This window comes from Anas platyrhynchos, chromosome 5 (genome assembly GCF_047663525.1).
Source record: "Anas platyrhynchos isolate ZD024472 breed Pekin duck chromosome 5, IASCAAS_PekinDuck_T2T, whole genome shotgun sequence".
NCBI classification, from domain to species: domain Eukaryota; kingdom Metazoa; phylum Chordata; class Aves; order Anseriformes; family Anatidae; genus Anas; species Anas platyrhynchos.
The window spans coordinates 53283747-53309797 of NC_092591.1; the positions used below are offsets into that span (position 1 = coordinate 53283747).

The 26051-nt window shown below is 40.1% G+C and overlaps 1 long non-coding RNA gene across 1 annotated transcript in view; it reads right to left on the reverse strand.

Annotated features, from left to right (window-relative positions):
- The window catches only part of LOC101801204 (uncharacterized), a 39460-nt gene extending 20409 nt beyond the window's left edge, over positions 1 to 19051 (reverse strand). Inside the window, exons 1-5 of the long non-coding RNA XR_011809787.1 lie at positions 16183 to 19051; positions 14170 to 14381; positions 12979 to 13019; positions 12350 to 12469; positions 9352 to 9521 (exon numbers count right to left, since the gene is read on the reverse strand). This is a non-coding gene — a long non-coding RNA (uncharacterized lncRNA). The remainder of the gene's footprint in view (positions 1 to 9351; positions 9522 to 12349; positions 12470 to 12978; positions 13020 to 14169; positions 14382 to 16182) is intronic.
- Positions 19052 to 26051: the final 7000 nt, after the last annotated feature.

The following is a 26051-nucleotide window of genomic DNA, read 5'->3' on the forward strand; positions in this document are numbered from 1 at the left end:
CTGCCAATGTCAAAGAGCATCAGTGATTCTTTGCAGGGCCATAGAATCTCCAAGTCCAAATACCTGCAGATATGTCAAGACCACTGTAAAGGTGCTGTGCCAGCATTCAATTATGCATTCGTGAAAACCGATGTACAAAGGTTTCCACATGGATCACCAAAGCTCAGAGTTGCGGCACACACCACACTAAATGATCTGTTTAAATAATTTTAAAATATTCATGGTACAAAGGTAAACCAAGCAAGTTGTCAGTATTGTAATCCTAGAATAAATAAGTCACTTTCTATCTCTATGTGGAAAAATAAAGCTAATTCTCACAAAAATCTGCCCAAGTCTCATCAATGGGGACTATATACGCACATTTATTAATGACACCATGAACTCGCTTTTCAGTGGCAAGTGCTGGAAGCCATAAGTACACACCTGGCTGGCTACATCGCAACCTGGGCCAATGGAAAGTTTTGTTCCCCTGGCTCAGGGAGGTCTGAACATTACTGTCCCAATCCCATACACTACCACAGTAGGGCTTTCACAGAAGCTTGAGGAACACTGTCAAGGTCCAGAAATTCAGCAGAGGTTTTCCTCTGGTCCTTTTTTTGCAGGGTGAGGGGCAAATGGTAAGGGAGGGAAAGATTATGCTACTCTTGTTTTTCCATGTTGTACCATATTTACTTAAATCTAAAACCTTAGGGCACTTCACTTACTTTGCCATAGCTCCACAAGACCAAAAGGATGATTCATGGAAAAAATTGAAGTAAGATCAGGGATCGAATTATAAAACCCTTTGAGTAAAGATCTGGAAGAGTCTGCAAAATGCCATACATCTCTGTAACACTGTTGTAATAAAGCCTGTGCTTAGAGAAGCAAAAGAAAGTATGAGCTATCTTTCTAAGCCAGCTGATCTTCCAGTCTCAAACAAGGTTAGGTAAGGGTACAGGTTTTAGAAAACAAATGAACAAACAAACAGCCAAAAAAAAAAAAAAAGTAAATGTCACAGCGATATTTGCTGTAAGAGTCGTGTAAATGTTATTTATTGTGCCAAATGCATTTCCAAAACAGATGCCTTCCACAATCTTTTTGTTCAGCAACATCAAAATAAAAGTTACAGTTTTAGCCTTCTAGGCAGCATTACCATTCATAGGTTGCCATGAGGCCAGTTCATTCCAGCACCAGAAGAGCAACTCAGCTTGTTCCTCTATGCTGCCCTTCAGCCTTCGTTCAGCTCTGCGGACACGTCTCGTCTATTGTGGTGCAGAGCTGTTTGGGGCGCTAAGAGCTAGCCCCTGTATGGGACGTCCTGACCTACAGCTCCAGGCACAGACCTTTCTAAATTACTTGTCACCCAAGAATCTCGTATCAGAGGCACTCAGACTTTTTCTGCCTCTGGTATTGCCATCTCTGCTGCTTGTGGGGAAGCCTTAGAGAGTTCAGGGTTTGGGTCCCAAAAGCTTTGCCATCAAGTGTAGAAGTTTGCTAACACAACTTGAAACTTCAAATAAATGCGATTTATCTGACAAAGACATGCCAGACCACTACCAGACCCATTTCACTTGAGTCTCTACCCCTTATTTGTTTATATATTTAGAGCTCAGGACTAAAGATCTTAGGACCACGTACATCTTAGGGATTTGCACAACTGAAACATTTTCACATGGCCATGAGAGATGCTAGATTTAAGTGACAGAAACATTTTTTCAGTAGAAAATCCTATTACTTAAGGGAAATCTTCTGGGGAAATATTTTGAAAGGTACACAGATCCACAACTTTCCTTCATTAAAGCCTAAACACAATACCATAATCTGAGCCAAGCTGATGCAAAACAAAAGCACTTTGATTTTTCTCAAGTAGAATCAGCTATTCAGTTTTGGACAAATTCAGTATTATTCTGTGTTATTTGAACACGCTGCCTCAGTGACAAATGACTTTGGCCATCACAGGACTCTGGCTCTCCTCTGCTGCCCAGACACCTCTCACAGTATCTCCTATTCCCCTTCCCTCCTGAGCAAGTGCAAGATAAAAGGGAGAATTCATGGCCATGGGGCACCTCCTGGGGCTGAGGTGTAACTACATAAAATAACAAGTGTTTGTTATTCAGTTTACATTTCAAACATGGACAAGAGTTAAATATATATATATATTTTTATATAATTTTATGAAAATTTAATATAATTTTCCTGCTCCCCAGGAAAACGAGTCAATTTTTCAGCTAGTTCCATTTAGTAACAATGAAGCTACAGGATCTCACTCACCAGAATACATTATTGCCACAAACACCGTTAATATATTACAGCCTCTCAACTTCTAAAGCTTGCCTTCTTGACTGAAATCCAGTTGCCACCTACAGAAATAGCACCAGATTATCCTTTGGAAGGAAAATCAGATAGCACCACCACCAACAGGAAGAAGCTCATTTGTCCACAACTTAGTAAGGAGCTTCAAGACATGTTTCATTCTCAGTATCCTGAGCTGAACTGTGCACCACTCAATAATCCTTTAATCTGAATAAAGGTCCTCCTGGCCAGTGTCAGCACACAGGCAGGCACCATTATATCACCAGAGAGCGTCAGTGCATGGGGAAGTTGTCGTTTTGTTTTCTTCACCACAGCAACAGAACTGCTTTGATTTACAAGGTTAAGGGACAGCAGAGAAGCTGTCACACCAGGTCTGTTCTCCTTCCTGGGGGCGACCTCTGTGACTTACTTCCACGGACCAGAGTCTTTTTGTCCTTTCCCACTCTGCTCTTACCAATAGCAACCCCTGCACAGTACAATGCAGTACAACTACAGCGAGGCATAGGACTATAACAGGGTACAAAGTTTCTTTCAATCTGACTAGACAGATTTCCGTTCTTCACAAATGCATCCTCTTTACCTCGATACTATTCACTTCAGCTTTGCTCCAGCCTGATAGTTTAGACTACAGTTTCCAAAACATAAAATATATGTTTGGCTTCAGTGGTCCTCTGTTTAGACTCCAAACTACATGACACTGTAACACTCACATACTACTGAATTGGTGCTGCTAGAAGGCAAAAGGAGGGGAGAAGGCAATGGAAGTTATTTCTATGTGGAGTTCTTTTTTTAGCATTGTGTGTTGGACTTAAAAATTACTTTTCTTTATTTTTCTTAACATGGGCACCACTCCAGTGTTCGCTAGGCTGGAGTAACTTTCAAGGTGTTACAGGTATGCAGAGGTATTTACCATCAATTAGGAGAGAGCCATCTATCAGACTCTGTGTACTCTTGAGCCTGCAGCCGCAACATTAAAAGGGCTACAGAGTTAGTTATGGACAAGCCTAAAATATGACTCTCTTTTGGATATCAGTTGCAAGATAAAAACATTTGCATGGTGTTTAAAGCAGCCAAAGAATCTTGTAGTCCTGCTGTTGACTGTTTTCACAAAATTCCGATTTAAGTAACTTTGCTAGGACTGAACAAATTACCCTCAGTGTGCCACAGGCTAAGGCTGAGATCAGCAGCACCAAAAACAGAAGTCGAGTGGATATGAATATACAACCCTGCTCAACTCCACTTGTAACAAGAAGTGCCACTAAAGGAAGATTTTCTATTACGCAGGATCCCTTCCATCACAAAGCAACAGGTTAAGAGAATATCAGAACAGTCCAATTCACTTCAACTTTCAGAAAGCAGATCAAGTGAAAGCTTTGTGTGTTTGTCAAAACAATCCAGACACAGTAGAGATGCTGATGCTTCTCACTGTGCTGTTTCCAAATTGGATTGACTGTGAGTACAGCAATTCTCCTCAGGAGTTTTCAGACAGAACCAGGCCTAGAGTATGGAGGCAACTGAATATGATCTGAGGCAGCAGTTTCCCAGGAGCAGTTAAGAGACAAATACCAGTATTTGTCACAAAGTAAAATCATCCTTCATCTTATAAAATGCATGCTTGCAATCTCCGTAAAACATTTGAGGGACTCCTGTCATTCCAAGGATGTGAGTGAACAAACAAAAGAAATACAGGAAACAGCATTTACAGTAGTTACTTACAAAAGAAAGAACTTCAGCCCCAGTACTTAGGGAAGGTGTGCTATCTTGAATCTCTTTCCTAGCCTCACTGACTTAATTGGTTAATGAAAAATCATTAAGAACCATGATAAATGGTTTCTGCTCAGTCACATCAATGACAACAACCAAAGATGGATGAGAGATAATTAAAAGAAAAATGTTCCATTTACCTAGCAAGATGGAGGATGTTTTCTATGAGAAGCGCTCTACCAAATGTTTGCCAAATTCAGTACTGCTGAACACAGATCTGATCTCCTGCATGAAACCACTAAGTGTTTCCACAAGAAAGGATCTTCTCAGCCTTCCACTTGAATTTTATCTGGTTCTATAGCATTCATGTTTCTGGATGTTAGAAACACCTCTGAGAAGTCTAACACATTTATCAGAGGAAATTTTAATCTTTATGTTATTTGAATCCAGTCAGCCTTGATACCTGGGTCTGAGAAAGACCCTGAAAGAGGCAGTAAGACACCTTTTAGACCATGTCCTTCATTTATCCCTGCCATGATTTTCAAAGCTTAAATCTTTTTTTTCTTGACATTGATCACAACATAACAATAAAGCAACATTTTCCTCTAGCAGCTTATAGTTCTCTCGCTAATGAGTCTGACAGCAACAAGGCTTGGTAGTGCCTGACCACTTTCAAAACCTATCCAGAACCCTGAACTAATACTGTTTCACTTGATGGGGTTTAATACAAATTGGACACCAGAATTTGTGGATAACATTTTTTAAAAGTCCATTTCTTATGCCACCTTTGAGTAAATAATCTCAGAAGAAGAGAGCAAGAATTAAACAGAAAGTTTTACCACAGAATAAAGTATTACAAGGAATCTTGTAAATTCTTGATGAGGGGTTGAAGAGCGCAGCGCACCCCCTGCATGGCCTGTCAGCACAAACCCTGAAACCTATGTTGGAAACAGCTGACAGCAGGCATTGCTTTGTACATCAAATAGACATTAGAATTAAGGAGCCTCTGAGTCAAGCATTGGCTTTCTGTAATAGTCAAATGCTTTTTGGAATATGGGAAGCAGATACTGGATATATTTGATGTGTTTATACTGACCATCCACCACTTAGAAGTTTATTTGCTATTAAAAAAACAAAAACAAAAAAAAAAACTATTCATAAATCTTAACTTCGCTATGTTGAAAACAGCTGAGACAGATTGTATCTTTATCAGCACTGAATTCAATATGAGGAGAGTTTTGATTTAGTCAGCATACATAGGACATCTCAAAAGAATAAAACCCAACCAAATGCACATACCCCTGTGGTGCAAGACATGGGGAGGGCACCTCACTAGGCAGGCTGTTTTACTGTGAGCGCTAAAGCAAGTCCCATGGAAGTTACTGACTGGTGAAATTCATGTCCTTGTGCCCAGGTTCTGAACACCTGTACTCAGAAGAGACATTTAGGCTTTCTCTGGGTCAGTAATGATATTATCCTGACTGAAAATCTGCCTGAAGGCCTGCAAAGGCACTTAGATTACATGTAGATTTATTATAGATAGAGTTGAGTCTAGGTTATTTCAAGATGACCTGAGCCTTCCTATTGACTGTGATTACTAGATTCCAACTCTTTGGCTTGAAGCATTTTTTCCCCTCAACCTGAATTATTTTGGAAAGCTACAACCACATTGTTTCACCCATTTCTAAAAACAAGACCATTGATAAAGCTGCTTTGTGCCTACTAAAACCCAAGGTGAGATAGGAGTGCAAATTCCTGCTTGCCTGCATCACACTGCAAACAGTCTGCGAGATACATGAAGTTACCTTTCTATTGCACTGAGCACTACTGATAAAGCCTCATCTGGAATATTGCTAGCAGTTTGAGGGAAGACACTTCAGGAGTGATAAAATCTAGTCAAAGTGCATCCAGGTGAGAGAAAAGAAAATGAGAGAGAGTGAAAACACCACCAGCAAAAAAGCAGACTGGACAGATAAGCACCATACGGTCTTGTATGGTGACTGGGGGAAAGCCAAAACTTTTCAAGTACGTAAAAGACTGCCTTTTTTGTTTGTTTTGTTACCCTCTCAATGTCAGCTTAACCCAATTTTCTTGCCCTATCCATTACTGCAAGAAGAATGGTAACATACTTGGTAAATCTGTTTTACAGATAAACACTGCAATAGATTGCTTGGAGGATCTGAAGAACGAATTAGACAAACATCTCTGTGGCTGATAAAGGCATAGTCAATAATGCTGCATGGTGCAAGACAGAATAGATGTTCTCTCTTTTTTTTTCCCCCCAGTTCTGTGATTGTTTATCTGTGTATAGTTCTCCCAGATTCCAAACACATCTCTAAATAGTTCGTACTTCTGCAAGTCAAACCCCGGGGCTCCTTATTTTCTTCTAGGTGCCTACCACACATACACACACACACAGACACAAAACGAGTAATCACCTCTGAAGAAGCATGGTCTAAGTGAAAGGCTTTGTATGACAGAGACAGCAGTTGATTGCAGTTGCCCAGGACAGTTTCTGAACATCAATTTTCCTACATACACTCTGGCTGCTTGCTATAGCAACCAGCATTTATTATGCCCCCAACAATATAGCGTTGCTATTTTAGATACCTGTTGTGCATAGCCTAATGCAGTACTCTACAGGGGAATAATGTTACAAGATATGCAATTAAGGATCACATTGTGAATACACTTAATGTCAAGTGAGGTTGCGGAGCCACTCTTCTTTATGGAAATACCCGCCAAGGGTTTGGCCACACACCCTGTGTGTGCTTTACCCAGGCTGTTGCTATACATTTGTGAAACAGAATGTTGTTACCCTGCAGCAAGTTTACTGTTTCTCCCCTCCAAGTCACTTTAAAATGTTTAACACTAGGTGGAAAATACAGAAATTTATCTGCTTCCCAACTCCAGGATTATTTACCTGAAGGGCAATCTCGCCTCTCTCGTGGCCTGTTCTTTACTGAGGAGCCCAGATGATTCCCAGAGAATTGCCTTGGAAGCTCTCAGTGATTTATAGGATTTTGCAGGATTATGTAGAGTGTTTCCCACCCCAGCAAACTTATTGATTTCTTCCCCTCCCCCTCTCCACAGAGGGATTTGAAAGGACAATTTCTAAAAGTGCTATGGCTAAGCTTCTCCATCTTTGTGAACACAGTTTAGTTAAAAGAGATGAAACTTCTGCCTCAGAAACCAGATGCAAAGCAAAACAACCGTGTGTACACCGATGGCACAAAAAGGAAGAGCTGGGACTACTCATTTTTCTGACAAGCAAGTGATGCATCTCAGCATTCACTTATGGAAGACTTCACACAGCCTAGCAAACAGAAGGAGGTGGTGGAGAAGAGAAATGAAGGAAAGATCAAGGAGAGAGAAGTTGTACATGAGGGGAGGACATGAACAAAGGAGATAGCTACAGTGGAGAGCTCTAGAAGTGTTTGGGTACAGCTGAAAATAGGCTAAGGGTTAAACAGTGAAACCAGGTGTCAGAGCTGCACAGAAGCAGGGACGAGCACAGCAATAACACAAGCCCAATAAATGCTGTTGCCCCATAGGCAGCATTATAGAGGCACCCCTACACTATCAGTTGCCAAAAATGGGCTCTACTAGAATTTCCTGTACTAGTTTCCTCTTAAGTGGGCATCTTATAACAATAAAATAATAATTAAAAAAATAATAATAAAAAAAAAAAACACAATACATTTAATTCTCTATCAGACTGCTCTCACTGGACAAAGCAAGCTTTAAATGCAAGCCCTAAGCACTGTAGGATACATTTTTAATCAAGTATTTGAGTTGCTATTTGCAATTCATTAAGAGCAAGAATCAGTAGCTTCTAATGGCTGGAGCAGCCGCGCTGCTCCTCTCGCAGTTTGTGGCACGCACACCACGTTGCCGCACACATGGCAGCGCTTCCCTCTGGCTATAACAAAACCAAGAGCAGATGGCACCAGCTAGGGAGCCATTACACAGTTTTGAAAGCACCTATGAATGTAAACCACTGAACATAAAGATGACTGTCATCACCTAATGGTCATCACACAGGACTTCTTGTTCCAAATATTTCACTGTCTCCAACCACAAGAGCAACCTAAGGGTTTCCAGCACTTGGCACAAGCACTAAGGTTGTAACTGAATATCAGCCCTCCAGCCAGAAGACAGCAACCAGGCACACAGCAGTTACTAATTTTATGCTGTCTAGATAAAAGAGCACAAACTTTAATTGAATCTGATTTCACCCATTAAGAAAGCAAAAACAAGCAAGCATTTCTAATCCTGCTGTGGCAACACACAATCTATCCATATTCCTATTACCTGAAGGATATTTTTTAAAGCATTTAATAGAACTTTCAGGAGGCTTTGTCCAGAAAGTTCAGCAGACTCTCACAGTAACATAACTGAAGCTTCTGTTCATTCCAAAGCAAGCAAACAGCTAAACACATTCACAAGATTAAACAACATACACAAAACAAACAAACAGAAAGCCCCAAACCCACAACCAATAACATCACAACAGTTCACGCATTGCTTTGAAGACACAAAATTCCCATCTCCTCAGACTGTATTTATTCATTTGTCCCACTAAGTTCACATTGGGCTATTTGGAAGGATGATCTGAACTGACAGTGACTACAGCGCACAAATTGGCAATGCTGTACTCAGTGTGCCACATGTACACCTCTTAAAAGCATGTGCACAGGTTCCTTTAGCTCAACACTCAATAGTGATATAAGCGTAAGGTAGAAGTTTTCTTCTACTTACTGTACAAATAAACAGAAACATTGAGACTACATGATTGTGGATGTGGTAAAGAAACTGTTTTGTGAATTATGTGGCCCTGATTCTTGCATATTGCTAGATAATCCACACGCACTCACCGTTCTCCATTTTGGTAGAAATATCCGCATGGCCATAGTAGTAATAATAATCCTGCTCTTTGGCACAGCTCTTTTCAACACAAGACATTATATTTAAATACAACTGATATTGTCACATTGCCTTTGCTTTTGTCTGAAACATTTGCACATCTAGATACCAATAAAAAAATAAAAATCATTATCCTTTCATCTCTGGATATTTTTAGGGGATAACACTGGTTTATGGTAGGTCCTGGTGTGACAGTTTATATTCGATAGTATGTGTTAGGTTAAAAAAAATAAATCAGAACCTACAGAGTGTGTAAGTTAAGATTTACACTTTCCTATACTATCTTTTAAATGCCACTGATCCTGCTTTTTTCTTTTTTGTCAATGATTGCCATAATTTATATTAAAACATATAAAAATATGTGAAACTATAATGTAATGTTAACATCAGGAAAAACACAGCAAGAGCAGTATTCAATTGTGTAAATACCTCCTAAGAGATGTGGTGAAATCCTGAATCTCTTGATTCCTTTAACAGTAGGCTGGATAAGCCATTTTGAGAAGGGCAAGGGAATCCTGTAACATACAATGGGAGCTGGTTGATGTGATCTGTCTGCACCAATCTTTTCTGTTTTTAATTGAGGTAGTTCTGTGGTGATCCTGTAAGGCAAGGTTACTGCTGTAAGCATATTGTTGGTACTGCAATTATCACATAAATAGTCAGCTCTGACATTTCCTCTCAGCTGAGTATGAATTTCTGCCAGGTTGCTTCCCTGCAACACTTGGCAAACAAACCCATCTTGATCAGAAGGTAATTTATTGCACACTAGAGTTCAGTGGGTGTGATCACTGAAAATGACAGATAATCAACAGTTTGGGGGTATAATAGAAGCAGCAACATATTTACGCACACAAATTAAAATGCCATATCTAATATAAACATTTGCAAGCAGATTTTTTTGCTTGTTTGTTTTTTAATAAGTGGACAGATCACAAGGACTGACAAACCCGGGGTCCAACACCCTCAAGAACAGGAACGCGGATTTAGGCAGCCTCCTGATCTCACAGGCAGCTCACTGCGCAGGTAGGCTAAGTTGTAAAATGCTCAGTAAGCGTTCTTCTGCTGAGAGAGGTTTACACTGTCTACAGAGCAACCCAATGCAGATTTTAATTAGCTCATTTGGGCAGAGGTACCAATACATATATGACAGCATGAATTGCAAACATAACGTAAGAAGCTGAATAAATCCTTAGCAAAGTACATGTAGCCCATGGCAGCTGCGACTGATTTAACACCAGCTCTGACTGCAGCGTAAGCATATTGTAGAAGCCTAGCTTTGGAGGTGCACTCATAAGCTAAGAGCCTCAGCCTCGCTGACTTTCAGAGGGACACGTGAACTAGGCGAAGCTGCCCGTGGTAAGAGATGCTTCATTACTTTGAAATACCATGTCAACAGATTATTATGCTAACGATTTGTTACACTACCTTTGATTCACTTGTTTTTGTGTGTTTTTTACTGTTGTATTTAGGGTTCGTCTGGATAAAATGTATCCCCACTTCTAACACAACTGCTTTTAGAAGCTGGTTTTGCCCAGCAAGCTCTGTACAAGTTGAAAGCATTCTGTTGCTGTTAAGTGCACAGTGGTAGCTGTTTCAAGCTTATTTGATGTAAGGAAAAAATAAACTTGCATAAATTTTGCTACAGGGCTTTACACCTCACTGAGGCACTGATGCTTTGAAGACAGAATCCCTTATAAAACTATCCAGAAGACAGTACTCTGTTCAAGCCATAATCTTTGGGATAATGCAACTAACTGGTGCTGTGGCCTCATAATAAATTTACCAGGAGACAAATGCATTTCCTATTGACCCATGCTAAATCTTTAAACAAACATCTCTGCAATCTTTTCCAGCCGTCTTGAGAGAAACTCATTCTTTTTACTATTGCGCCAACCAAAATGAGTATAACCAAGGGCAAAATGTGTTCAACAAGACCAAAGTAATAACGGTGCAGAAGGCAGACAAGCCCAAAGCATGGCCCAGAGGCTATTAGTTAACCTACAAGTTCAGCATGAACAATCTTGTTTTATATGGGCAGCCTAGAATTTAATAAAAGCAAGGCAAGTAGCAGCAGTTTTATTTACATTTCAGCTTTATGAATATCCAAACAAAAAGCAGGCACCAAAGACCACTTACAGGCTTCTCCTCATTTGCTGCTATTATGAAAAACAAAACAAACAAAGAACTGCAAAACAGTGCAGAAGCATTAAAAAGGTCTTAGGACACAAAATCACCTATAATGTCTTTAGACACTGGAGCATCCTGCAGTGAAGACTCCCACTGGCAGTATTTTAGTTGATGGGAGTCTAAATCAATAGATAGGTCTCTAAAAAGCTGGATGTCTGTTGGATCTGTCTTACAGATCCAAAAGAAAGTGGAATTTTCCTAAATTTCTGTAAAATTTGCCTAGGCCATTAGTGTAGAAGAGCCCATAAACAAAGCTGACTGAGTATTCTTAGCAAGCTAAGAAACACTGGAGGACAAGAAGGCTGGCACAGAAAAACCGGTAACGAAGAGCTGAAGTAAACATTTGAGAGGAGCAAATGCAAGATTTTCCATTCTCTTGTTTTGTTCATCCAACTGTTGCTGTCACCCTAGATATCCCAACACCTCTCTCAGCAGCAGCCACTGCCACCAATCCCAGCACAAGCATAAAGCCAAGCAGGCAGCCACCCTCTAGGGTGGTTTTAGGCCTATGCTTAAAATTGGTGTTGGGCATAAGCAGCAGGAAAAATATAGACAGAACTGCTATTCTAAGGAAATTAGTTAAAGAAATGAGGTGGGGAAAAGAAAGAAGAACAGTGAGGAGAAAATAGACGTGAAACCCCAAGCTTTGTATTTTGGAATAATTAAGCAGTAAGTTTAGGGTTCATTCTCAGGCCCCACTGAAGTCAGTATCAAACTTCCAACTGAGCCTAAAGACAGCCAAGACTTCTAGGTCTCTCACAGCTTCTTATGTGCATCTTTTTAAACAAAAAATGAAACTCTCCTTGACCAAGGCAGAAAAAGCTGTCTTGGAAGACAAGCCTATAAAAATTCAAGGTCAGAACAATGCAGCACACCATAGGAAATACTGATTCACCAGAAGGCACGTACTAGGTCTGTCAGAAAAGAAACTTCAGTGGTTGTGTACCTTCCTGTAATGCCAAGCAGCCACGAGACAGACATTTAAACCAAGCTTATGCATCACAGCAGCTGTGCAAAACAGCCACAACACATTGGAAAATTTTTAGTGTTTAAAAGAGAGACAAGAATTCAGAAATAACACTCCTTCCACTTCAGTACATCGCCATACAATTGCCTGTCTCAGGAGACAGCACATCAAGGCACTCGCAGGATCAAAAGAAGGGGAACTTTCATTAAAAGAATATACTGACACACAAAGTAGCTATCTAAAAAACATAAAAATAGTAAAGAAACACCATACCTCAAATACTGCCCAGCTAAATTGCAGCTGCTCCATGATCGAGCTGGAATGGATTAACAGTCCTTTCTTAGAGTTAACTTCAGCATGCTAACACACCTCATGTTTTACCAGTTGCTTGAACTGAAGAAGGCAAAGAAAAACAAATGAGATAAGCATGATGGCCAGGTGTAGGCAAAGTGAGGTCCATGTCAGACATAAAACAGCAGGCTCTTGTTTTCAATTGTTTTACTGATAAGTGTCCCCTTACTGAGATGGGGATTTATTCTTTACACCTGAGGGCTGAATACAACACTTCCCCACCCCTTCCTGGCCAAACTGCATCATTTGGATCTGTGACCTCGCTGTCTCCACAAGACACATGCTGTATTATTCAGATTTTTCTTTTTCTGATATTGATCTGAGAGTGAGTATTTACAGATTTGTCTTTCTATAGCCCCTGGAGGAAAGTTTCTTGCAATTTAAATATGTTTTTTGTTTGTTTATTATTACTTTTTTTTTTTTTTTTTTGTGAGCAGCATCTTTCTATATTATCCTACTTCAATTTCTAGCCAATATTTCTAAGCAGGGCATGAGATGTTTTTTACTTGCCTTATGCAAATTGTACATTCCAACTTGAGCTGAAAACTTACCAATAAAAGCAGTGCCACGAGGTCAGTGTTCTTACAGGGTACTGTGAAGAAGATAGATAAAATAGACTCAAAGAGGAATCAAGGAACTGATGGTTATTCTCAGCAAAAGGAGCTTAAAAGGCTGACCAAACACAGCAGCATAAAACTGAGATCACATAGTCAGGACTTGTTTTAGGTCCTCAAGCACCAGGAGAATTGCTCAAATGCTTCTGAAGCCTCATTAAATATTAGCTGCTTCAATAAAAGATGTGAAAGCAAGTTGAGATCTTATGAACCAAATCTCCATGGTTTTATACTGCTCACAAGGGCAAAGTTGCACACTTGCAGGCAATTAGCAGCAGTTTTATTTCATGTGAATATAGCCAAGGCCAGCGTGTTTGAGGGGATGATACATAGCATGTCTGCGTGGTGACCAACCCTCTCCTTTCCCAGATGTAGCTGTGGAACAACTGAAATTGAGATGTACGTTCTGATTCTCCATGGTTTTATACTCTAGATAAACATTTACATCTCTGCAAAGAGGCTATACAAACCTACTGGAGCAGTATAATTACTTTACAAAAACTCTGTGGAGAGGTAGTTGACTAACTCTAGCATCTGGAAATAAGAAATGGGGCTGTTTACGCCTCAGCATTTGTTTCTAGGCCCTGTCACATGCTGACTGGGGGGAGATCTAGGGATTCTTTTGCACCACAGAGAGCACTAGCATGAACAGCTCAGAGTTTTCTAACCCTGAGCACAGCATAATGTTCTCCTCTAAGGCAAGAGCATAACTAGCTGGCTCCTCTTCCCCTGCACCTCCAGGCAGCGTGAAGGTAGAGCAGCATACAGTATCACCTTCTTGATTTTGAAACAGCCACGCTGTCTTCTTAGAGTGGAAAATCACCATTTACAATGCCTGCAGGAACTCAGTGGGACCTGCTGCAGTTCTGGAAAGCACAATGAACCACTCCGGTTCCCAGACAGCTGCCTTACACAGGTGTAGGAAATCACTAAGCCTGTGATACAGCAGCTGCTGCTGTTTTAGGCCACAAGATTTCTCCCCCACTGTGTGTTCTGGTCTGTGAGCCTCACTGAGTCCCAAACTCACTGTAAGCTGGAAATCCCTGCCTTTTATCATACTTTGATTCTGAAAGCAGCAGCTGCTCTTATTTCCTAATTTATTCTTGAGTCCAGGCTCAGTCAGATTACCATTTCTTGCCTGTTTGATGTGAAGGCTCTAGTTCCCTTCTTACTGCTGACCTCAGCAGGGCTGCAGCTCTTCAGGTGAGGTTCTACTCAGCTGGGAATCATTTTGAATCTTTTCAGCACAAGCCTCAGGTTTCCTGAAAGTGCATCTCATTGCTCATCTTTTCTTCTGCATGTCTTAAAGCGTAATTCACTTACATATCGTTAGCCTAAGACTTATGAATAAAATAGTGTTATGAAAGTATGACTTAGTTTCACCTACGACTGATGTCAAAAGCCTCTCAAGAGAAGTGGCCCAATTAGCAGGTACCTATACAGCTTCTTATTGCTAACATTTAAAGTCACCTTTCGGATATGTCTGAAAAATACAGTTTTGGTGCAGTATCATCAAAGCAGCATCTTACTGTAAAGTTAAAACACAGCAGTTTTTCCTTTGAAACTGTATTTCTGTCCTCCCTCCTCTGAATGCTGACAGGCAGTGCTCCTTATTGTGAATTTTGTTTTAGTGGTCAGTAACAGCTCTGAGAAACTCTTATAACTTAATGAATTAGCTCAGATTATTTGTCGCAGTAAAACCTAAAGTTTAGTAAATACAATCTTTTAAGCAGTGTCCCCTCAGAGCTGGTGGGCAAAGCAGACTAGCAAATTCTGAAGCACTTAATAACAATTTATCACACCTATGTCACATTACTGCTGCACCCAGAGCAGAAGACACGGTGGTGTATACATGTCCTGGTTTTGGCTGGGATAGAGTTAATTTTCTTCCTAGTAGCTGGTATGGTGCTCTGTTTTGGCTTTAGAATGAGAACACTGCTGATAACACACCAATGTTTCAGTTGCTGCTGAGCAGTGCTTACACAGAGCCAAGGACTTCTCAGCTTCTCATGCTGCCCTGCCAGCACAAGGAGTTGGGAGGGGACAGAACCAGGACAGCTGGCCCAAACCGGCCAAAAGGATGTCCCACACCATGTGGCATCCTGCTGAACAATGAAACTGGGGGAGCTGGCGGGGGTGGGGGCTGCTGCTCAGGTCTGGCTGGGCATTTGTCAGCAGGTGGTGAGGTATTGCACCATGCATCACCTGTTTTGTATATTATTTTGCTATTATTATTTTTCCTTCATTTTCCATTCTATTAAAATGTCTTTATCTGAGCCCATGAGTTTTACTTTTTATTTATTTATTTATTTATTTATTTTTTCCTGATTCTCTCTCCCATCCAACTGCAAGGGGTGGAGTAAATGAATAGCTACGTGGTGCTTAGCTGCCTGCCTGGTTAAACCACAACAGTACGTAATATCCATAATGTGATGAAAAGCGAAAAGCCCTTCCATTGGTTGTAAAAATTCTCAATATTTGGGTGTTTTTTTTCATATGTGGAACATTTACTAATTCCTAATGACTTTATACTTAAGCCTTTCCGGATTTAATTATTCCCTTCTTGAAAAAGGATGAGAAATCCCACTTTGATCAGGTCCAGTGGGCAGCACTCACTCGAGGAAAGCTGTATTTCAAAAGCACCAGGTAGGCTACAATGCTGCAGTGCATCCGTCCAAGTTCTTGCTCTTACACATTCATAATGGCTGCTCTGGTGAGGGCGTTCACTGTTCAAGTAAAACTAGCTGCTAAAATACACCCAAAAGTTGTCTCCAAAAAATAATTCTTTTGGGAACTGCAGCTCCTACGCTCTGGCTTGCTGCTTTTCCCGTTCAGACAAACCCATAAAATTCCAGCCAGCCCCCTTAATGCTTTACTCCTTAAGTGCACATCTAGAACTGAATATCTTGGGGCTGACAACACACCCCTGAACTAGCTAATGCAGCACATCCCATTCCAAATGTTTGAAATCCAAGACCTCCGCAGGAAAGCAAAAACAATTGAACATTCCTAGTACCAAGACACATTGTTAAGACAACCTTATTTGATATAACAAGATTTTTTTTTTCTCAGGAACAGTTTCTGAATCCTTCCCTTCACTTTGACGTGAAGAGTTTTCATGCTGCCACTGCAGGAGCTTACCCAGAAATTATGCCGAAGCTGCTATCTGTAACAAATGCTCAGATATATCAAGAGTAATAACCTTCATCAGCCTCAGACTCTCTGCTTTGTGAATCAGGGTATGCCTGCAATGCACTGGAGCCTGTAAGGTGAAGCTTTACATTAGTTGGTTTAGGCACACAGGCAGGATGTAAATTGCCTCTGAGAGGCAAAGTAATCCCAGACAGACTTTTTTGCAGCCACAGCCAGCTTGCTTGGTTATCTCTGTGTGGCAGGATTTCGCAGGCAAAAATGTTTCCATGTACTTGCTGGACCCAGGCTCCTTTCTATCTTCAGCTAGCTGCCAACTCCTCTGTACATTTTTTTTTTCCCCATTAAAATCAGCACTGCTCCTGGCTGCGTGCTCCCTAGCTCTTAGATAAACTTCCCGCCTCTTCATCTGTTGCATCTCTGCACACTGCTGAGAGCTTTGATCATAGTACACCTCCCTCTTTGCACCGAGCTGGTTACATGTAGGAAGTCACATCTCCACACGTTAATATCTCCATCCGTAGTGCCTTACACAGATTTGTTTTCCCATATAATGAATGGGAAGAGATACAAGCTGAACTCTGTAATATGGGAAGTACTGATGTAAAGTTTTACAGCACGCTACTGCTTGTCCTTTGCAACGTGCAACAAAGAATTATTCAGCAATCTGACCACGCTTTTCTGATAAGTTTTCCATATACTACCACCACTCAGCTCCTCCCAATTTCGAAACTCTGTGCAAAGACATCTGGAGACACACAATTACAAGTACAGTAGCACCATCTTCATCTGACTAAAACACTCGTGAAGAGCAAGCACTCAGCAGATGAACTATTGCTCTCACCACTCATATGTGCCTGCTACAGCCCAGCTGCACAGGGCAGGTTGCTTTGCACCTGCCTTCTGCACCCCAGCTGAACATATGGGTCTCCTTCCTAGCAGACACATTTATGGAGAATATCTTCCCAGTGTTCAAAGCTACAGGTGTAATGCCCTTCTCTTCTGCAGTCTTCAATCGCTCTGCATTTTTTAGTTATTCTGAGTTCTGATGTACTTATTTACAACCCAAAATAATACAAGCAATGTGCAGTTAAAAGTAAACTGCTTTAATCGCTTTTTATGCAAGTAACAAGCAAAAATTCCACAGAATGTATTTCTTTTTGTTTCAGGGCCTAACACTCAGCACAATTAAAACGTTAAAGCCAAGTACAAACCCTCTGAAAACATTGTTCTTAAAGGATTATATTATGTATTTGTATTTATCAACTTTGAAGAACGAAACATTAATAACAGGTTATTTCCTGTCTACCCAGGACATCTCACATTGTAGAAAAACTTAATTCATCTTTGTTCAAGACATCCCTCTCCCTTTCAGCTATCCCCAGAACCCCTCAGGAGGGAAATAACACTTCAGTTCTGTCTTTTTAACGTGCCTGATTTACATAACTCTAATGATATTTAAGTGCCTTTGGCTGCACTTTCCTTTCCTTTCTCTGTTTCTTTACTCCCAAACTCTCAAGGCAGATGAAGTAACAGTTGGCAGCATCTTGCTCGTTACAGTGCTGCCTGTGCTGTTCCCTAGTCACAGGACTGTGGTTGCAGCTGGCTGAGTGGCTCTCCAGTCCTTGTATGAATTCCAGTTTCCCTTTGAGAAGCTACTTCTAAGCGTCCTCCCCAAAGGGGGGAAAGGAGCTCCTCCTTGGAGTCGTGCCATTTCTCCAGGAGGAAGGGCTGGAGGAAAGCAGAGTGGTGCAACAGATCAGGCCAGTTCTGGTTCAAGCCCAACTTCTCCCCTTACATGAGCAGGGACAGTTCCTATGAGCATCTGCACCATCCAGACCCAGTGTGAGAAGACACAGACATCACTCTGCCCATCAAGTCCAAGAAAGAAACAAAGACAGCAAACCCTGATTAAAGAAATAACAGACCTGAAGGGATGCAGAGCAGGACAGATTTGGATCTGGGGACTGAATTTGTTATAAAATGGGGACTATATGAGGATTTTGCAGACAGGATGAAAGGAATCTCAGTAAATACTCGTGATCTTCAGCTATGCTAATCTTTTCACTTCCTAATGGTAAAACGTGGTGGTGACCCCAAGCCACGTATTTTAGAGCATTTCAATGTTCCCAGTCATCAGCTGGCATTTGGCCTTCCTTGCTACTCAGCTTTGTTGTCTGTTCCTGTTTGGCATGCTAGCTCTTTCAATTTTCTTTTCCCTCTGTACACAAAGGAACTTGAAGTATGGGAAACAGAAGTAACTGTTTTTCTTCACTGCTTCCCTGATAGTCCATGTGGTAAGTGAAAAAGGAGAAACAGGAGTGTTCTCTGTCACTCCCAAAGTTGTGCCAGCAATCACACATCTGCCACACAATTTCTGCTTTCTGTCTTTCTAAAAAGGGCTTGGAGTCCTTACCACGCACACAGGCAGAAGACCTGAATAACACCCCCTGCCTTACAGAGAGCCCCAGTGGTGGACTCCAAACAAACTACCAGTTTTCAAACTGTTTAAAGTGCCATGCAAAACACCCACAAAAGTCCCTAAAACCAATGTTAATCCCTGCTGTCCCCTTTTCCTTTTGGCTGTGACAGCCACATGCCACCTTCTGCACCGATGCCTGGCATAGCATTCAAGCTCCTGCTGTCACCAGGATAAAGCACAATTCTTCTTCCATGACTGAAATCCAAGCAAACTGCATCCAGGAATGCTCAAATTACTGAGCTTTTTCTTCACAGAGAAAGATGTAAGAAGTGCAAGCTTGCAGCAGTCCTTATTCAGGGTTTTCTCAAACAGGACAGAATCATTAAAACAGCAAAGCCTTCAGAAACAGTTACGTTCACGTGATGAACCTCTATCTGTATGTAACTGTATGCTGTATGCCCCATCCACTGCTCCTACTAACTTTTTTTTTTTTTCCGAACCTGGATTTACCAGGAAACATTCAGCATTTTTCCAAAAGCATACAATGTGTTCTGGGTTAAACCAAAAATAAAAATTCATTGTTCCATAGCTTTCAAGCAACCCTTAAAAAATGCTACCTTCTAACAGAAAGCAGCAAGCTTTCATGTAAAGACTAATAAAGTCCTTTTATGGGTCATAATATCACCTCATAAAAATTTGTGAGGACTGGACTACTTTATGTGATTATGTTTAACAAATAAAATCATTTGAAAGGAGCATCAATCTCTCTCAGAAGTTTAACTGGAACAAGACCCCACTGTGCATTCACTATATTATCTTTCTGGCTATTGTAAATTTACTGTTTGGTTTAGAATAGTTCGCTGTGGATACACAGGGCATTTTTCTTTTTTCCCTTTTCAAATAAAGAAATCTGACATCAATGTATTAATAAAGGCAGAATAATCATGTAATCAACTCTGTATTATGAAGTGACCTTGAAACCATGACAAAGGCTCAGCCACAACCATCCAAGTCATACAGTGTGCTAGAGGAGGGAGTGTTCCTTGGCACACATAAAACAGCTTCCAAAGGATACATCTACATAGCCCAACTTGATTACGGGGACTGTAAATCTACTTACACCTCACCAGAATGGCATGATCTGCTGATCCTCTCTTGCAGTAGTGAAAAGATGTGACACTCTGGTTTCACAACATTTGTAGTGCTGTATGTTCCTAGGCCAAGTATGAATCAGCAGTGAAGCCCTGCGATGTGGAAAACAGTGTCAAAACAAGACTTTGGTTTGGTCTGTTTGGTGTTGGTTTTCTTTTTTTTTTTTTCTTTTTTTCTTTTTTTTTAACAGCTGCAATACACTTAACAGACAGCAACTGCATGCACACCCTTGGTTATCACTGGATCACTCACACTGCAATATTCACAGCTCAATTTAAAATAGAAGCATTTTCTTCATTCCTGTCTCACAAAAGTATCCTTTTTTTGTAACAACAGATGTCAAGATGTTGCCTGGGTACACACTATGCCAGTGCCTGTGGTAAATACGTGAGCAATTTCATTACCCAGAAACAGAGCTTCCAATAGTTCCCTGAATATAAATATCAAACATTCCCCCACCCCAGCCTTCCCCACACCTTCCAAGAATTAATATAAGTCAGCTTCACTCCTTTCAAGCAATACGAAAGCCTCCAGCACCCTATTTGTCCTTCAGAACTATCTCACAGCTTCCTCAGTGCAGCGTGCTGCTAACACCATATTGTCTGACCCCACACTGATCTTGTTTTTTTATCATGGCTAACTTAGCTCAGAGAAAATGGTTTCTGGCCTAAGAGAACATTTAAGCACTTATTGATCATAACAGTAGAAAGACAGAGAAAGAGGCTGTACCTCTGTTGACCAGAGAGTTCTGCCCCAAATGTAATTTTACCTCCCCAAGATGAAAGAGAAATACTCTGAAATTATACAGACTGAGAAGTATATGGCTTCCAGTACAGTCTTATTACTTTTCCAGAAAAAATCTAGTTATTATTCCAGGAACTGGCTAAACTCATCACATTCTACTACCATACCCCTGAATTTTCATTTGAAGAGTTGTTTCTTCTTTATTTCCAATCTCTATTTTTTAAACAACTGCTGTGGAACATAGGAGAAATGGATGGCTGTCCATAAGGATGGGGAGTGAAGTGAGCTTAGTGAGAAAATCTTTTAAATCCTCGTGGGATGAATGTAAGCATAGATTGAAAGACAAAGATATTTTAGCAACTTCTGTTTTGTAATTAGGGAGAAGGAAATTTCTTTTCCTTTATTTCATTCTCAGAGCAGCACTGTAGTAATAATCTTCCCCTGTTTCTTTTTTTCCTGGAACTGCAGCATCATACAAGCCCAGCAGGACAAACTGTTCTTGTGAAAAACTGTTTTTTCCTCTGATCTCTGAGAATCTGAAATGGACGGATTAAATGTTGATCCTCTGATTTTCCTTTTCCCTTGTCTCCATGCATACATTTTGCTCTTGCTAGCTTGCTGACCAGTCTTCAAATATATTGCTTGAATGGCCCCATTCCATTAGGGAACTGACATCTCTTGCTTTGGAGTGTTATTAATATCAGTCCTTGAAAGCATTTAACCAATGACAATCTAACATTAGCTCACAATGGGATTTAAAGACATTATGGTTCATTAATTTATGGTTTAATGCTGGCTTCTTCCAATCTGTTGTCCTTTCTCATTACAAATGGCAAAACAACAAGCTATGAAGTCTACAGAGTCCTGCACAAAATGCTTGCATAAGTGCTTCATTTATTTACCAGTATGATTTATACATACAAATTCTGCCTGTTTTGCAAGTCGGTTGCCAAAGAATAACCGCTGGACTTCTGATAGATAGTATTTTTACTTCACTTTTCCTTGTTTTGCCTTTTCTCTTTCTGCACAAGCAATTTACGTATTATATTTTCCTCTCCCATAATTTCTCGATAAAATATGAGAAACATAACTGGTATCAATCAAACTCAACTGAATAAAAGCAATAATATTATTTAAACCTTTTGAAAGAAGACCTTCCTGAGCAGAAGGACAGGTTGGTAGTTACAACTGATTTAAGAAATGCAGGCAGAATGATGTTCAATTCTGTCATAACCCTAGCTCTTTGCAAAATTAGATCAATGTAATCGGGTTTTCATTGTTCAAAGAAAACAGAAGGAACAAAAAAATATGTCAAAATGTCCTGTTTGGAAATTGGAATAAAATATTTCACGTCTTCATTTTCTGTTCTGACCTTTCCAGTATTGCCTCCCGGTAAGCAGGAAAACAGCTGTGCTGACCAGGTCCAGGGAACCTTGGTGGACACCATGCTTAACAGTGTGCCCTGGCAGCAAAGAAAGCCAACAGCACCCCTGGGCTGTACTAACGGTGCAGATGGTGGATCAAAGGAAGCAATTAGCTGACTCTGTTATGCACGTTAGAGCATATCTCCAATGTTGATTCCAGCTGTAGTTCCACAGAACAGGAAAAATAACATGTTCAGTAAAGGGCTACCAAGATTGTTGGGGACTGCAGCACTTGTCCCGTGAGGAGAGGGTGAGCAAACTGGGCTTGTTCAGCTGGAGAAGAGGAGAGACTGACCTTCAGGAGACCTAGTAACAGCCTGCCTGCACCTACAGGAACTTACAGGAAGGACAACCAGACTCATCACAACACTGCATGGTGCAATGGGTATAAACTGGGACAAGAGGTTCAGACTGGATATAAGGAGAAACCTTTTTCTATGAGGGCAGTCAGGCAGCAGAACAAGCTGCCCAGAGAGGCTGTGCTGTCTCCATCCTTTGCAATTTTCAAGACTCAGCTTAGCAACCCCATAGCTGACCCTGCTCTGAGCAGGAGGTTGGTCTAGAAGCCTCCTCTGCTGCCTTGCATTCTGAATTGTCCTACAATATTACAAACAAAAGTGAATTCTCTTCCCAAATTCTGTTACATGCACTACACAGGTAAAACTCTGGAGAAACAGGACCTAGCATTAGGAATGAATTTCTCTGATAGATCAGTAAGATATTAGTATTCCAAGGTCAGAAAAAGGATGGATCTATCCTTGTTTCCAAAATGTTTTTTTTTCTCTTGATATCTTCATTAAGTTTTGTGTACAATTTCGGTATTTGAGCTTTGGGGACCAAAACACTCTACTTTTTCCAATTTTGCAGTGTCTGAATTCTGGGATTAGTGTTTTTTGTATTATAAAAGGTAACAGGCAATGCCAGAGATTATTGTACAGCCTGACTTTAACCCCATGCTGGCTAAGATATTAGAATGTTAATTAAGTATTAGCAATGACAGCCATAGGCTCACAGACAGAACAAACTCCCCTTAATTAAAATGCTTACTTAAACATAGCCAAGATTTTTCAACTTCAACATAAAACAGACAAACAAAAAACCTCCATGGTTACTTATAAATGCATTTTAAATACATTTTGTATTTAAATAAGCCCTTAAATCGTTATGATGTGAATCAGTCCTGCCAAAATTAAGTTCCCATTTTGATTGGAGGAATGAGTTTATTCAGCAAGATTTAGAGGTGAAAAAACAAACCAGTGGTAATGTGGTTACACATTAGTGCAACTCTGTATCATTCATAAAGTGCCAATTCTGCTTAAACCTTACTTAAGTTGCTCCACCGGATATCAATAATATGCACTGCCTAATGGAAATGCTTTTTTCTAATAAAGGGAAGCAGAATATATTTGTGGACAACTTGGGGCAATCTCTTAGGACTGCCAGTACCTTAGCAAGAATGGTTTCTAATACAGGTTTCATTGCCTTTACTACTATTTTTCTTGTCATTTATTATCTCCCACTCTGACTAAAATACACTTGTAATGAATAATTTATAGCATTACACATTTACGCTCCCAGAAAATGCAAATCATAACTGCGTCTACATCAATAATAAAATTGGTAATCAGATACACTAAAAAAAGATACATAGCAAATGCTTACAGAGATTCACCAAAATTACCAACTATCCATTCTTTCATCACCATCTTGCTCATCACAGACCACTCTAATCCTTGAAAAGCCACTGAGCTACGTCACTGTGGATTCTGTGACCAAGCCAATCTCCTTGAAAGTCTGTGAACATAGCAAAGAGAGACCTTTATTTTTATTTTTTAGAAAGGCCTGCTCGTACAGAGAAGCCTGAGAATAGCCTACAACTAAGGCACTAAGAAATGGGCTACCTTCTCTTCCTTTTAAACAGCTACACACTTTTTTTTTTCTTCGTGATGACTGAAAGCTAGTTTCCACAAAAAAGATATGATCCGAAGACCAAGAACAAAAGCCGGTATGTTCTGTGTTTGCTAGCATATGTAAGATGCCGAAAGGCAAGCAGGCATGAAAAAGCCAGTCATGGAAAAGCACAGTCAGGTCTGCAGTGATCAACCATTCCTAAGCTTCCCAACAAACAGGTAAAACAACCAATATACACGGTAGGCTACAGTAACAATACCGCACATTACCATACAGAAATTCATTATCTGTCTCACCTCACACAATAGAAGTCTAAAATGTTCTGAGGAAGTTCTGGGTCATGATTTTTTTTTTTTTTCTTTTTTCTTTTTAAAGGTAGAAGTATCAGTTTTTACTTAAAAATAATTAGTGATAAAATTAAGTGCACATAAAACTTCAACAAAGAAGAAAAAAAATATCATTCAGTTTCATCTTCTTAAAATGTCACAAGAATTAACACCTTGCATTTTTCTAGTACCTCCTATTCACCAAGTATTTCGTGCTGGTGAAGATAAATAAATTAAATCTTGTATTTTGGTTGTGGGTTAAATATTTTACAAGTACAAATTCTAAAGAAAACTCATGGGTTGTTAGTGCTTATCTAAGGTGTCTGCAGCAAAGTAAGGAACAGCACTCACGGATTCTGATTCCCTGTCCTGAGCTCTTCTTTCCAGGTCATTCTGACTGCAATTCAGTTTCAGTTCAATATGGAAAATGTTCAATGCAGACATTCTCTGCTTTACAGAAAGAAGGAGAAATAATTAAATGGACAATGAGTTGTTCCACTAGAAAAATCAACAGATCTAGCCATCTGCCTCCATCCTCCCAACTGCTGTAAGAGGAAGCAGCAAATTCTATGACCTTTCTGCTGGCTTCCCACAATGAGAAGTTCAGATTACCCCTGCTTTCAAGTGCAGTGAATTACAGAGCACATACTTCCTAACCCCTTATACTTTACTTGAATGAATGAATAAATGAGAAAAATGGAGTCAGTCATTTATGATTTCATTTAAGTGACACTGGTGAATTAAAAGTCAGAACAAAATCAGAGGAGAAAATAAACAGTAATAAAGGGAGTACAAAGAGGACAGAAGAGTTTGACTTTCTTTTCATCTGTGATCCTTACACAAGCAGCATTGACTTAAATGCTCTTAGATCATTTTTTGTTAATGAATTTACATGCAAGACGCAACAGAGTTAAAGGTGATAATTAATTTCCAACCTTAAGATCATGCTAATAGCGACTTTCTATCCACACAGTAGTCCTTGATTTCTTACTCCCCTCCGGGATGGACCATTAGGTTTGAAATGCCCAATGCCACTTTCAGGACTATTATACTTTTTAACTCATTTTTACAAGAGGAAATGTTAACAGTCTGCCACCAAACACAACTGGGTACCAAAGTAGAACCCAGAACTTCATGGTCAGGTGCAGATGAAAATCTTGAAGCAGCTGCCTTAAGGAGTACATAAAAGATCGCTCATTTTTAAAGCAATGCTTACTGATTTTTATGCTGTACCTACACACCTGGGGAGGGGAATAATGTGATCATTTATGCTCATGAAAATTTTTCTTTAAAGCAAACTACATGAACTGCTAAAAAGATACTGTATTTATACAAGAAATAAAGCAAGAAAAATCTGCAAGCTCCCCTGCTTCACAGAAAAAGAAAAGTTCATACAAAGCAGGTGAAGTAGAAGGGAGGAAATAAAAAGAGGGGGAAAGGAAAGGGGCTGTCTGAAAAGGCATTAAAAAAAGAAAAAAAAAAAAGTAGTAACAGTTTGCAAAAAGAACCTCAAGAAAGAGGAAGAGTAACTTCTGAAACGAACCTTATCCATGGGTAATTTGTCTTAGTAGAAGCCGGTGTGAAGAGCACCTCAGTGAGGAAGCTCAATGAACAGATGGGAGCTACTCTAGTTTTCAGAAGTAAAGGTGAACGAAGTAGGTAGAATCATTCAGATACCTTTTTTGTAAAATTCAGATACTTTCTGAAGAGGAAATCTGAACTCTCCATTCTTTTTCTAACTAGTTTAACTCCTTAAACAGCTCATTGTGGGATAATGAGAGACTCAACAAAGAGTCTCAATGTCCCCCACGAGGCTTGTACGAACTCATCTAGTTTTACCTCCAATTCCTAATTCTCTCAATTTCTTAAAGTTTGGGAAAG